This window comes from Eleutherodactylus coqui, chromosome 11 (genome assembly GCF_035609145.1).
Source record: "Eleutherodactylus coqui strain aEleCoq1 chromosome 11, aEleCoq1.hap1, whole genome shotgun sequence".
NCBI classification, from domain to species: Eukaryota; Metazoa; Chordata; class Amphibia; order Anura; family Eleutherodactylidae; genus Eleutherodactylus; species Eleutherodactylus coqui.
Window position 1 is genome coordinate 107,768,247 of NC_089847.1, and position 11,221 is coordinate 107,779,467.

Here is an 11,221-nt window from a genome sequence, read left to right on the forward strand (position 1 = left end):
TGCAAAAAAATATTTCCAGAAATCCCCGAAACAGCAATATCTCCATCATTATGTGTGGCGTTGAACTGGTTAAAGGAAACACTGACTTACATCTTTGTGAGGTCTGCATGTTGCATCAGAACTAATTATGCCTTTGCATTAAAGCCAATTTGTATTGGATTTCTTTGTACATTTCACACATTTTTTTGACACACTTCCATAATTGAAACAAGCTATACTTGGCTTTCACACATTCTAACATTCTAAAGAAATTCTTATTTTGAAGAGCCAAAATTACTCATCCCTCCGCCATCCTCCCCCAGTCCTCCGTTGACTTGTGTCTAACTTCTCATTGCCAACGCAAATAACTGCATGTGCATGTACAAGCAAGGAGGCTGCCTGCTATTTGGTCTATCTCACAACCTTCCCAAATGAATACAACATCAAGTCTTGTCCGCATACATTAAACCTCAGTTACTAGAAAACTAAATAAGTCATAACTATTGATTCTCTTGTGGATATAATCTAAAAATTGCAAACTAATCGTAATGTGGGCTCTTCTTCATAAAGCACGGAGGATAAAAACATCCACCTGCAATTGATCCAGTTGTAAATGGGTTTATGAAAAAGAGAAATCTTGGCCAGTGACCATCATAATGAAGAAAAACAAAACACAATTCATGTTGTTCGCATTTTATGAATGGTCTTAAAGGGGTTTTCCTCAAACAGATGTATCCAGCCTTACTTTAGCACTTTGGTTCACGTCACTGGGTGGCCACAAATAGACTCATGTAGAATATATGTCACCTGACAGAATATCATGAGATCATGGTCATTTTTTCAAAACTGGACTTTTCACACCACATATCTTGGGATATTGTGAGCCAAGAGGACAAGTAAGGGAGGACACTTCTATATGCCATTGGGACATCCAAGAACAAAAGTTGGGGTAGGCTTGTGCACACCCAAACTAATGGCAAAACCAAAATTTAGTAATGTCCTAGGACCATTTTTGGTGCTGCCTTTGGGTGTATATAGTGAAGATGTGACACAGTGTCATTGACATCAACAACCATTCCAAAGTAATGGAAGCTGAGAAGACTGTGAGCTACAAAAGACTATTACTGAAAATCCAACAAATTGTTGCGATAATTATTAATTTTAGGGTTGATTTGTTATTAGAGATGAGCGAGCATTGCCCTTAGCGAGTACCTGCCCGCTCGGAAGAAAAGAATCGGGTGCCGGCGGGGGACGGGGAGCGGTGGGGGAGAGCCGGGGGTAGGGGAGGGACGGAGGGGTGATCTCTCTCTCCCCCCCACTCCCTCCTGCTCACTCCCACAACCCACCGCTCCCCCGCGCCGGCAGCCGAATCTTTTCTTCCGAGCGGGCAGGTACTCGCTAAGGGCAATGCACGCTCGAGTAATTGCCCTTAGCGAGTATGTTCGCTCATCTCTATTTGTTATGTCTTTCAATTGTTGAACAGCAAACATGATTTTTTTCGACTATGCCTTATAGTTATGTTATGTTTGAGTTGGCATGGGGGATGGAGAATGAATGAGTATTACATGAGCCAGCATCATGAGACTTTATTGTCTGACATCTGGATCCCATGCATTTGCAGTAGAAGACATCATCGATGTAACTTCTATAAAGATAGCAAAGATTGATTTCCCACATATAATGTCAATTTTTCTCATATCCCAGAAGTAATCAACTAAGTTTAAGAGAAGAAGGAAGGAACTCATCAATTAGCCTCTGGCTCAGTGGAATAGTTACCCCAATTGTAATCAGTGTTACCTTACATTGCTGAAGAATGGTTGTATAGAACTGATTATGAGAGATTGACATTTGACAAGTTGAATTTTCCAAATCCGTTCATATCTTGGCCACTATTGGATGCTCTGGGACAAATGAATTTAAAGCCATGGACAGAGGTGTAACTTTGGTTTGAACCTTAGATATAACGAATTATATGATTGAGTACTTACTGTATCGCGAACCAAGAACGAAACATATTGATGAATCTAGCACCTACTGAAGCCTAATAACAAGGACGTGTATCAAATGATTATAACGTACGTTATAGGGGGTAAGTTTTCAATGAGCGTGGCTGAAGAGTCATGCCCGCCCATTCTGTCTCGATGCATCAACTCTGTATCAGCTACATCTCTATGAATCACTTCCTAATCAACTACACCCCCTCTCTGCTACTCGAGAGTTGGCTTCCTGGTCTATAGGGTTCTAGATTCACTGAGAACGGCTAAGTGACCCTTATCATTGAACCACTAGCCTTATCATCCTCCTAACCTGATTGAGGGGCTTCCCAAATTACCCCTATGGAGGCTGGTGGAGGGGAGGACATTTTTTGTAGCACTGCTACTGAGAGGGGGGCCTGGGGCCTACATGGCGAATTTTTAGTGTGTGGTGACCTGTAAGGGGTATTATTACTGCGTGTGGGCCTGTGAGGGACATTATTACTGAGTGGGGGTCTATATGGGGTATTATTACTGAATAATTGCTTATATGGGGAATTATCACTGAGTGAGTGCCTGTGAGGGTCATTATTGAGTGAGGGCCTATATGGAGCATTACTACTGAGTTGGGGCTTGTGAGGGGCATTATTACTGAGTGGGGGCCTATATGGGGAGTTATCACTGAGTAGGGGCCTATATGGGGCATTATTACTCAGTGGGAACCTATATGGAGCATAATTACCGAGTGGGGGCTTATATGGGGTGTCATTACTGAATAATTGTCTATATGGGGATTTATCACTAAGTGAGTGCCTGTGAGGGTCATTATTGAGTGAGGGTCTATATGGAGCATTATTACTGAGTTGGGGCCTATATACTGCATTATTACTGAGTTGGGGCTTGTGATGGGCATTATTACTGAGTTGAGGCCTATATAGTTCATTATTACTGAGTGGAGCCTCTGAGGGGGATTATTACTGATTGAGGACATAAAGGTAGCATTATTATTGATTGGGGGCACTTTTATTGTGTGTGGGACATGAAAAGTGGCACTTACTGTGTGGGGCCTACAGGGAGCACAAAGTGGCGGATACTATTACTGTGTGTGTCACCTCAGGTAGCAATACTTTTCTTTGCAGTGATCTTTTTCAATGACCGTATGTTAGTATTATTCATTATGTGATTATGAGGTGGCGGTATTATTTGACCCTTATATAGTGTTATTAATGGCAATATTGGTCTTGACATAATGGGTTTTGTTGAGTGACAGTATGGAGGTAATTGTATGGGCCATGATGATTGCAGTGCTACTGTGTGGGGGGTTTATTTTGGCCCATTAACAGGGCTAAATCTCTGCGTATTCGTGGCAGAGCAGCCATGGATGTCTGCTGCATTTCTCCACACAGATTGAGAGCGTAACATTCCGCAGCAGAATCGACCATGTGAACATACCCGTATTCGTGTATTGCCTATTGATAGGTCAAATTCCTGCAAATTGACGCCAAAAGTAATATAAGAAAGACGTGGATTTTAGAGGTGGGATTTTTCTATGGTGAATTCCGCTGTGTAAACATACCCTTAGGGTATATACACACATAGTGGATTTTGGTGTGGTTCTGCACCAAAAACGGTGTGAAAATCTGCAATAATGGTGCAGATTTTCATGCGGATCTGAAGCAGATTTCATCCTGCAAAGTAAATGGATGAATTCTGCTGCGGATCCATGTCAAAAGCAGCACCAAATCTGGACATACCCTTAGGGGCAATCCTATTGGGACTATTAGGGTAGTTTCAGACATGGCCCAAGCTGTGTAAACCCAATGGTGACATAGCTAAAATGCTGTACAAGAAGAGCAGAGATAATCAGAAGCAGGAGACACTGTTCATTAGGAAACCTTGATTAATAATATTAGTTAGAATTCCAAGTAAGTTTATGTAACAAGTCAACAGAATAAGACTTTAGATCCGGAATTCCAGTTATTGCAACTTGCATGGCTTACATTCCTTTAAAGGTTACATTTTAACAAGTGGCTTACATATCACTTCCCAGCCTGTTGAAGGGACTGAATGAGGGAAACAAGTTCTTTCTAGCATAGTATGGGATAGTGTCCAGCTATCAGGAGCTCTACAGCTGTGAACTCTGTAAAAGTGATGACTTGTTATACAGAGCTAGCAATCTACTGGAAATGATGCCAAAAAGAGTGATCCCTAAAGTAACCAGCAGATATACTGCATCACATAGACCCTCAATCCATCACAGATGTAGCTCTCCATCTATCCATCTATCCAATTGCTTGATCCTGAATCATCAGCAGTAGACCTCTGCAAAGCCATTGATACATAATACATTCGGCTCTGCTACATCTATTTATCAACAAAGTAACAAATTAAGAATGCATAACACATTGTACATGGTTATTAGGAAATACTTAATACGCAGTTTCCTGAATTATCCCAATACTCCATACCACAACAACAACAAGATATACAGATGTTCCATATTAAAAGCAGAGGCGGGAAGGGTTTCACTTGTTACGAGCTTTAGGACAACCTAAAAAATGAACCCCAAGTGGATTAACCACTCTGTGCCTAGCTATGTCAAGAACATTCCTTTAGTAGTGATTTAAAGGGATTCTGTCACCAGGTTCATAAAGTTTGATAAGTTCTGAGTCAAGGAGGCGGGCCATGCCAGCTGACAATTCTCCCTCCTTTTGTGTACAGGGAGAAAGCTGTCACTAGAAGAGGCCTGCACAGCTCTCCAAACTTCATGAACTTAGTGACACAATCACTTTAAAGAGTAACTAAACTTTAATTCTTTTCTTCCATGAATCGCTAATACAAATGAACATAAGAAACGTTTTACTATATCTCATGACAAAAAATGCTCCTTTCCCCCTACACTAATCCCTCATTCTGAATTTACTGATAAACTCCATCTTCAGTGAGGCATTTGTAGCTCACTGAACGATGTGGTTATAGTGCTGCCCATAGAAATCTATGGAGAAGTAAGGGGAGGGGGGGAGAAGGAGCTGTAGAGAGAGGCGCACACATATGTGACTGCAGCTTCCAGTAAGGGCACATTCACATCAGTGTCAGAGCTCCGTTCAGAACCTCCATTGCTGATTTCAGCTAGAAGACAGGGTAGAAATAGCACAGAAATCTGCATTATTTCATCCTGTAAATTCCAGCGAAATGCTGGACTGCTGGCCGTAAATCGAATGGATCCATTTGGTTCTGTCTTATTACACATCCATTCAACCAGGGGGTGTCGTTTTCATGATCCTCAAATGCAGCAGGAAAACAGAATTCCCAAACACCGATATACACAAGCCCTCTGTATTGCTGTACAATGTCCTCCATGCTGCTGCTGCTTCTTCTGGTAAGTGTTTTACAATGCTACCTCAATGCTGGATTCTCATTCACACTGCTCAGTATTGCTGTATAATGTCCTTCATGCTGCTAGTGGTCCTAATGGTGTGTAAGAGAAGTAAGGAAACATATCTCCTCTTCTCTATATGGGCTATCTATGGGAGACAGCATAGCAGCTAATCTCTACCCACCAGCTCGTGGAAGTAGAGATACAGCCTGTAGAGGGGAAATCTGTTGAAAAATGCCATATACATGTCATCTAAAGGCCAGAAATAGTTATGTACACATGACAGCTTATTCTGACAAATCATCTGAAAGCTTAGAGCTGTATTTCATAGATCTGAAGGGATAATGAGGACTATACTATCGAAAAACTAAGCATCCACAGCCGGACAGACCTCCAAGGGGTAGATCATGTATGAAATTGAGGTAACAACTTTATTTCGAGTCCTTTACTCTGCCAGCAGGGGACATTTTGTACAGATACTATGTATCCCTGCTCTTTCACTTTCACATCACAGAACAAAAATATCTAGGAAACCCCCTTCCTCCTCGACCTCATCAATGACAATGCTAAGTTATTACATTTCAATAATGGTAATAAAATCTAAATGAAAAATGTACGTTTTTATAAAGGCAATAAATGTAGGGGGGGGGGGGGATCCATTTTCAACAAATGGCTATGAACGGGATGGCTTAATGTTGTTGGACGTCACAATGTGAGGAAATAACATCCAGATTAGGGAACCCTGAATTTAGTAACATGTGATGACCAGTAGAGAGCGCTCTCATACTTCTAATACGCCTCTGTCTGGGAGAAAATAGTAGGAAAAAGCTGAAGCGTATGGCTTTGTTCCAGATGCCACTGCAAGCTCTAGTCACATTCTTTTTATTTGCAGGTATTAAGATTTCTTTCCCTCTATGATTTGCTCATCGTTAACGAAATCACTTTCGCTAAAAGGTTTATAAAGAGTTTAGTGGCATTTGCTAAACTACATTCAACACATGTGCCAGAGCCTGGAATTGGGGAGAGACGCAGACACAAGCAGCCAATACTGGGATTGAGAACAGAGAGCAGGGAATTACATCGCAATTGGGAGCAGGCAATCCCATGTAACCCTTTAGCAACCACAGATCCTACGACAGCAAATGCAAAGAGCGATGAGCAAATTCTCTGATTCATGTCTTCTCCATCAGCCCAATTTACTGTCAATCATGAACCTTGAGAATTGATTCTACCATCTGGCAAGACAAGTTTTCGTCACAAAGGAGTCCCATCTTTCTATTTAGAGCCATCGTTTAACACTTTCGCAACCACAGATACACCACCATCACATAAAGCATAGTCCAGAATGAAATGACGTAGAGTCATGATGAGTGAGAAAGGATACCTACTAAACAATAAGTACATTTCATAGATTATATGGAAGCATTCTATGATTATTCAGTTAGCACAGTTCTAAAGAGTTAAAAACGACAGACTCGGCTCTGCTACATCTGTGCCAGCGAGGACTGCAAAGACATTCCTAGCTATAGAATGCAAGAAAATGCATTCCCCCTTCTGTAAACTAAGTCATGCTGGAGTGATTTTCTAAACAATGAATCGCCTCTAGCATCAAATACAAGTTATGTCCCTCTTCTTGAAAAAGGAAAAACATTCTTATATCCCAGTGTTACACAAGAACAAATCTTCTGTAGACTTTCTGTATTTCCCAGTAGCCTCTTACTTTCCAGAAACCTCTTGATCACCTGTAGCCACTGTCTCCTATACATCCCCCAGTAGCCTTCTACTCCCTAGTAATCTCTTACTACATCTTTGCCTATTTATCATACTCCCTATAGTCTAACTCCTACTGTCACTACCTCCATCCTCTTACTATATCGTCTTCTATGCTTCCTTTGGTAGACCCTTACTCCCTAGTGGCCCCTTCCTCTAATTCCCCAGTAGTCTCTTAATCCACAGTAGTCTCTTCCTCCATCCCCCAGTTTCTTCTTCTTCTCCGTAGTAACCCCTTACTCTTACCCCACAATTATCTGTAACTTTACAGTAGCCCCTTTCTTTCATTCTCCAGTAGCCCTTCCTTCAACTCCCTAATAGTCACTTACTCAACAGTGGCCCCCTTCCTCCCATTCTCCAATTGCCCCTTACTACTCATGCTCCCCAGCAGCTCCTTCTTCTTATGTTCTAGTAGTCTCTTCCTATAATTCTCCAGTAGCCCTTATGTCTCCTCCCTGGTAGTCACATACTCCACAGTGGCCCCTTCCTCCCATTCCCTGGTTGCCCCTTATTACACTTATTTCCCAGGGCTCCTTCTTCTTATATCCTAGTAGCCCCTTCCTATAATTTTCTGGTAGCCCTCCCTAATAGTCCCATACTCCTCAATGGCTCTTTGCCCCTTCCCCAGTTACCCCTTATTACTCTTTCTCCCCAGTAGCCCCTTCTTCTTACTTCCTAGTAGCCCCTTCCTCCCATTTCCCAGTAGCCCTTTCCTCTTAATGCTCGTTAACCCCTTCCTTGCACTCCTTAGTAGTCCCTTCTTCTTCCTCCTCAGTAGCCCCTTCTTTTCCCTACCCAATAGCCCCTTCCTCTTACTCCCCAACAGTCTCCTACTCCTGTAGCCCATTCTTCTTACTTCCCAGTAGCCTCCTACCTTTTGTATGTGTCAGCTTTTTAATGACCCTTTATTTTGGGTGCAGAAAAGTGTTTCGATGAAAGTTTGGACTGCTCACAGATACTCCCATGCTGGTGATTAGAAAGCAGATTCATTGCAGTGCCTGAGTGACAGCTAGCAGCTCCAATGTCTCATGAAATGATTATGAGAAGATCAGAATCCTGTTCTTTGCTCCTGCCTATAGCCCCTTCTTGTTGAGTTTAGCAAGCTGTTTAGACCAGAATGTCTTGGCTTTTGTCAGTGAGAAATTATTTAGAATCCTCTTTGTACTTCTATTGGTCAAACTCCTATTCACTCCACTGGGCACTTAAAGGGACAGGGCATCATCCCTCTTCCCCAGCAACAGACAACAACATCATAAAAGAATAATGTCAACCTGATCAGAGTTAAACATACACCTTCCATATGCTTAAACTTTCCCCTAATATCTCTTGCCAAGTGTTGTAGCCAGAGACCAGACACTGGCATCTTAGTCAGTACTTTGCTGTTATTTGAAATGCAAATGTAATCACCTGGGGAGTTCTTGTATTTTTAGTCTGAGCGCAGAGAGCTGGGAGTTGCAGTGAGATATAAATATTCCCTATTTATTTCTTTTTAAAGCCTCCTTTATGTAACTGGCGCCCTGACAAATATCTTGCCGAACATGATTTATAATTGCTCTCCAATGCAAAACAATATGCGTAACAACTACAGATGCAGCAGAGCTGACTTTGCAAGATGCAGCAGGGCTGAGTTTATTAGCTGGCACAAGTCAATGTTACTATTATTATCTGCTATCTTTAGGATAGAGGTAAACGACCAGTTCAACTCTGCTTTGTTTAAAAATATTGTCTTACTAGTTTACATTTGGTTGTTGCAGAAAATCTAGTGAATTAGAAACAAAATAATATTTAAGAATATGTTATATTTTGATATATATATGTATGTATATATATATATATCTATATATATATGTGTATATCTATATCTATTTATGTATATATATATATATGTGTGTATATCTATATCTATTTATGTATATATATATATGTGTGTATATCTATATCTATATATATGTATATATATTCTATACCTATATATATATATATATATATATATTGAATTGTATAAAAATCTACAATGTTTGGTATTAAAAAGACAATAGATTATCTTAAAAAAAGTAAAAATGTTGCATATTATGATACATTATAATCATCAATATTGGATTATGATTGTACCAGGAGAGATTCCTGGTGATCTATTTGCACAATCCCATACAGGAGCCAGTCAAAGTAATTATTCTAGAATTGGATCATTTACAGATATTAGCAGAGCTGAGTCTGTCATATGCCACAACGCATTGCAATATCACAATATGGTTTTTCCCCAGGTAAACAACTGCTTTGTCTTAACTCAGTGCACAAAAGAGACAGTTCAATGACAAATTCAGCTCTGCTACCTCTGTACTAGAAAACGAGAAGGACCCACCTTTTTTTTTCAGTTAGTTTCCAATGAACACATCAACACACTTGTATTTTTGGAAATCTCAGTTGAAACTCTGGATAGTTTTGGGTTTGTTTTCTTGCAACTTCCTATGAGAAAGGCTAAAATAAAAAAAAAAAAGACAATGTGCAGCCTGGATCTTCTTTGTGCTGTATGTAGCAGAGATAATTTAAATTATTGATAGTGGAAACTGCATGGTAAAGGCAGTGGAATCTCCTCATTAAATGGCTCCATTTGATCTTGTTGGAGAGAGAGACAGCTCATACTACTGGAACTCACTAGGGTTAGACAGAAGCTGATCAGCCTTCTGGAGCTGTGAATGGGATGTGGGAGGGGAATCTACACAAGTCTGTTCTACTCTCTTTGACGTGGGTTATCACATGACACCTCCCCGGCCTCTTAAAAAGCACACCGCTGAATGAATTACAAGCATCACAAACCCCCTGCAGAAGGGATGGGTCTCTCTCTCTCTCTCTCTGTCTGTCTTCTTCCCTTTCAATTAACCCTTTTCGCCGGTAGAAACTTTATATCATTTTTCTATTTCCCCCTAAAGAACTTTAAAAAGAAAAAAAAAAAAAACTTAACGCAAAATAACAAATTCTCTAAAGATATATAACCCAATGGATAAAAAGTAGCAACAAATTCCTGATCGAAGTAATTATTTACCTGTCTATCATTCAGATAGCTCATACATGTTCCACAGCACTGTACAAAGCTTGTCATCGCTTACATCAGTCTCAGTCCGCAATGGGGCTCGCAATCTATATTCTGAATTAAAGTATCAGTATGTTTTTTGGAGTGTGGGAGGAAAGCTATATAAACACAGGGAGAACATACTAATCCCATGTGGATGTACTAGAAGCCAGGAATCCAATGCTGCAAGGCAACAATACTAACCATCCAAACACCATGCTCTGCTTATCTATCTATCTATCTATCTATCTATCTATCTATCTATCTATCTATCTATCTATCTATCTATCTATTTATCTCCTATTTATCTATCTATCATCTATCTATTTATCTATCTATCTATCTCATATCTATCTATCTATCTATCTATCTATCTATCTATCTATCTCTCTCATCTATCTATCTCATATCTATCTATCTATCTATCTATCTATCTATCTATCTATCTATCTATCTCCTATTTATCTATCTATCATCTATTTATTTATCTATCTATCTCATATCTATCTATCTCTCTCATCTATCTATCTCATATCTATCTATCTATCTATCTATCTATCTATCTATCTATCTATCTATCTATCTATCTATCTATCTATCTTTCTATCTATCTATCTATCTATCTATCTATCTATCTATCTATCTATCTATCTATCTATCTATCTATCTATCTATCTATCTAATCTATATTTTCCCATCTCACTATAGTGACAGAGGACAGAGATGTCAGTTCTGAGTCTGGTCTCTTGACATTGCCATCTCTGCCACTTTGTGCAGACAGCAATATAAATTCTACTTAAGAGCCTTCATCATGAAATACCACCTCATCTGTCACTGGTTATTAGATATTGTAACCCAGCAGCCTGAGGTTAGTCAAGTTTCCTTCTGCTGAGACCAGATAGTCTCTGGGCTATCTTACTGTATGATCTCTGATATTAGGCAATGCATATTTACTGTGTTAATGAGAGCACAGGTGCCAGAGACAGCACAATATGCTATTAGACTGCTCGCAAGACAGGAGAATGATTGAATAGCAGTGGGATTACACAGTTT

The 11,221-nt window shown here is 40.1% G+C and overlaps 1 protein-coding gene across 2 annotated transcripts in view; it reads right to left on the bottom strand.

Annotated features, from left to right (window-relative positions):
• BDNF (brain derived neurotrophic factor) overlaps nucleotides 1-9,776 on the bottom strand; it is a 52,726-nt gene extending 42,950 nt beyond the window's left edge. The window contains exon 1 of one of the 2 annotated variants that reach the window (XM_066582199.1): nucleotides 9,461-9,776. The gene's annotated coding sequence lies outside the window, so the exon portion shown is untranslated. Of the gene's footprint in view, nucleotides 1-7,972; nucleotides 7,994-9,460 lie in introns of those variants that run through there. The other variant, XM_066582200.1, reaches the window with a different exon arrangement.
• Between the last annotated feature and the right edge of the window lie 1,445 nt (nucleotides 9,777-11,221).